The sequence below is a fragment of the Lampetra fluviatilis genome, chromosome 2, assembly GCF_964198595.1.
Source record: "Lampetra fluviatilis chromosome 2, kcLamFluv1.1, whole genome shotgun sequence".
Taxonomy (NCBI): Eukaryota; Metazoa; Chordata; class Hyperoartia; order Petromyzontiformes; family Petromyzontidae; genus Lampetra; species Lampetra fluviatilis.
In genome coordinates, this window is record NC_136276.1 from 30,317,333 (window position 1) to 30,321,786 (window position 4,454).

Sequence of the window (4,454 nt, forward strand, 5' to 3'; positions counted from 1 at the left end):
TTGCTGCTCAGCCAAGTAAGGTACGCCGGAAATACGCTTCTCCAATCGTCGCAATGAGCAGTTGAATTTCCTGGAAGGAAATCTGCCGCTGGTATCCACTCGGGCGCGTGTCGCAGCCACTCGCCGCTCGAACGCAATAGTTGCGACCCTTTCATCGCAGCCGTGGCTCAGGCAAAGGCCACCGTGGAGAACTCACTGTTGATACTCCGACTGATGCTCCTGCTGTTGTGGAGTGACTCATGCAGCCAGCTTATGGCTGCAGAGTTTGGTAGTACATGTTCTTTACGTCGTTTATTGTGAAAATTCGGTCACAGTTCCTATGACCACTGTTTCATTGCTTTTATGGCTTCATTTTGGTGATTTTCGAAAAGTTTTTTGGTTTGGCCGTGTTTGTTTGTTGTAGTACAGAGTTAGACTGATGGCCTTAATCTAAGTTGTCTTGTGGTTGTTGTTTGACTTGCATCCCACTGGGATTTTTGCACACAGTGTTGGTGTACGGTGCTATTTCTGCAATATTTTGCTGTCTTTTCTTGGATTTTCTGTTTGCACATAGTCACTATAAGATGTATTCTTATTCATGTTTTTGTTTTTTGCGGTTGCACCCGATTCAAGAGCCGAATGGCTCACAGGGCTACACCTAATAAATGAACTTGTAACTTGTACTTGTACCAAAAGAAACAAAGAGTAATTCCTGCAGTCACGAAAGCTTCAAATCAAGTCTATTATGCATGTTCATTATGCAAGACCATTGTTCTTGTACCTCTTGTTGATTGTCGCGCACTAAATATCCGTACCTGTTATACTGGTAGGAACCTCCTGGTTACACCAGCCCACAGGGGATTATTGTGTCCGTCGTGCAGGGAGGGGCTGGGTGGGGAGGGAGGGACTGGGTGAGGCCTCTCCTTGATCAATATTATTATCATGCACAAATATCTATTACCATAACAATGTGTTGAGGATCTCAATGGTGGATTAAACCGAGTGAAGTGAATTGCGAAGCTAGTCGATAATAAAAGCACTGCAACAACAAATGTACTCGATTAACATGTGCCACGGTGGTGAGATGTTAACTCCTTCGCCTGGTATACAGGAGGTCGTGGTATCAATCCCGACCCTGACACTTGCTGTATATTTGGAGTTTGCATGTCTCTCTCCCCGTGGTCACGTGGATTTTTCTCCGGATCCTCCGATTTTTTCCCTCCACATTTAGAATAAACATCACGCGTTTATAACATTTACTGTATTTGGCTGCCATAAATTTCCACATGATAAGCCACTTAGTTGAGTTATTATTTGTGACAAGGCCATTTATTAAAGAGGGCTATGTCGTTCAGTGGGTCTTACCTGTTAAAATTAAAAGTTAAGTTTATAGTTTAAAAGAGGTGTACAAGTGTATGTATGTGCGCGTGGTAGTGTAGCGGTTATGGGAAAGAATGTTGATCCAATCTCCGACCCCCAGGAACAGGTTTGCAGATTTGCTGAGCATTTCTGTGAGGTCCTGGGAGAGGGGCAATCCCTCAGCCTGGAAAACATCGTAGGACAAAGTGGGGATGACCCTGCTGAGGCTGCGGTGCCTCAAATATATATTGGAATAAATCACTCTCTGTGAGTGGCTGGCTGAGATGCCATCTGTTGAGGAAGTACTGAAGGCGATCCAGAGCCTGAGACCAGGAAAGGCACCGGGCAGAGATGATCTCGAAAGCGAAATGCTGAGGGAGGGTGGCGTTTGTGCACAGACTGCCCTACATGACATCATAACAACAGTCTGGACCACTGGACGGGTTCCGCAGGATTGGAATGATGCCCTAGTGGTCCCCCTCTTCAAGAAGGGGGAACGCACAGACTGTAACAAATACAGGGGCATATCACTCCTCAGTGTTCCGGAAAAGGTCCTGGAAAGGATTATTCAACATTGCCTTGCCAGGCACGCTGAGGCAAGGGTGGTCCTGCACAGATGCCGTATTTTCTGTCCGTCGGCTAGAGCAGAGGTGTAGGGAATTCCAACAAGACCTACATTTCTGCTTTATTGACCTGGTCAATGCCTATCATACCATCAGTAGGCCTGGGTTGTTCTTCGTGCTCTCAGTCCCTGACCCGCTGCTCACGATCATTAAGGACCTTCATGATGGTGAGCGGGCCCGGGTAAAACTACATGGCCGGGAGTCGAAGCCATTCCCTGTTCACTTTGGGGTGCGACAGGGATGTCCTCTGGCTCCTACATTATTTAACATCTATTTCGACCATGTAGTTCATGAAGCCTTCCATAGCTGTACCGGAGAAAATTCCTTCTGGTACAGATACAATGGGAGGCTGATCGATGCCCGGGTGCGGTCAAGGGATGGCTCCCTATTGCTCAACCATGGTATGTATGCCGATGATCTGGTAATTCCTGCTCACTCAGAGGAGTTGGAGGCGCTGCTGCTGAACCTGGAGCGTGCCACTAAGAGGTGGGGACTTACCATCAGCCCCACCAAAACTAAGCACCTGCCTGGGTATTTTGTACCATCGGACATTCTACTCACACAACTCCCAATTGGTAGGGCAGTTTTGGAGTGGAGAGTTTCCCATACCTGAGTTTCCCATACCTGGGTAGTGTGCTCATGACCGGCTTCGGTTTGACAGCAGAGGTCTCACTCCGAATCAGTCGAGAAGCATTATCTTTTCATCGGTTGCGTCACGCTGTGTGGAACCTGTCGCTCCACACGAAGCTTCAGGTCTTATTGTCCACAGTCAGTCCCTCCCTTCTCTACGCTTGCGAAACGTGGACCTCCCTAATGGAACATCTTCGCTAGTTAGACACATTTAGGCTGGCCTGCCTACGATCCATCCTGGAGTTAACCAGGCTGGATTGTGTGAGGAGCTCACATATCTTTGAAAGATCTGGACAAAGTCCCATCGGTGAGCTCCTCCGGCAGGCAAGGCTGCATTGGCTGGGTCATGTAGCCCGCATGTCCAGCCACCGCATGCCTAAACAGCTTTTGTTCGGCCAGATCGAGGGGGCTAAACGAGCACGGCACGGGCGAGAGAAAAGATGGAGTGACTTGGTACAGGAGGATGTGGAGCTGAGTGGACTTGCCGATGACTGGTTGCAGCGGTGTCAAGATCGGCCTCTGTGGAGGAGGCTCGTGGAGGAGGCTACTGGGCAGTAGAAGGCAGTCGCCCTCCAACAACAACGGAGGGGGGAAAAGCGACACTCACAACAATGAGCGGAGCGCCGGGTGGCTAAAGCACAGCAAGTTGGCACGGTAGGGGGCACAGGTGGTGCAGCCAGTCATCTCAGTCAGTCGACCCGTGGCACCTGGGTCTGCCCCGTGACCTCCTGCCAGCGGGCGGTCGACACTTCACTTGGCCTCAACGTGCACATAGCCTGGCACAAGCGTCGTGGTGACGTCACCGCCACTTAGTGGCGAATGGCGGTTGTTGTTGTAGCAGTTAGTGCGCTGCACTACGAATCCGGCGACCTGAGTTCGATTCCCGCTCACGGTCAATACAAGTGACGATTATAATCGATTATAATCGTTTATAATCGTCACTTATATGAACCGGTCCCCTAGGTCGACTCAGCCTCAAATGAGTACCTGGTGCAGTGTGTAAACATCGCCACGAGGGAGACAAAGGCGGTCGGGCGTGGTGCTGGCCACCCACCCCCTCGTGTACCGTTCCGGCTTTCATAGGTGCTCACAAACGACACTTGTCCCCGCAGTCTGTTAAGGCTATACGGGGGATCATTGTTTGTTGTTTGTCTTTGGTGTGCAGGGCCATACACAGAGGGTGCGGGGCCGGGGGCAAATCGCGCTGTGGGAACAGTAAATTTAACATCTGACACCGTGGCATCGAAACGCCCCCACCCACCCCCAAAGCGCAGGGCCCCGGGGCGGTCGACACGATCCGCCGTACCCTTCGGACGGCTTCTGTTTGTGCACGTGCGTGTGTGGGGGAGCAGCAGTGTGTTGTTGAGGGCACTGCGAGACAAACCCAGCGACAGTAGTGTTTAGTGATTAGCGTACTGTGCTGCCCTACGAACCCGGTGAACCGAGTTCGATTCCCGCTCATGGCCAACACCGGTGACGATTATCTGAATCGGTCCTGGGCCTCCCCTAGGTCGATTCGGCCTCAAATGAGTACCGGTTCTGATGTGTAAAAACATCAGCACCGGGGAGACAAAATGTGGCCGGGCGTGGCATTGGCCACCCACCCTCTTGTGCGCCATACCAGCCTTAAAAGGTGCTCGCTAAGAGCACTTGCGCCAACACTGTTAAAAGGCTATATCGGGGAGATGTCCTTGTGTGCGTGTGCAAGTGTGAATTTTCATATTAGTGCAACCCTATTTCTGTTTAATGTTTCTGTAACTTATTTTGTAATTGTACTACGATCGGTCTAAAATAATCTAATCTACCCGAAAAGATTCACACGACAGGGAATATTCTTTACACTTGTGTTTGTGCGATATATCT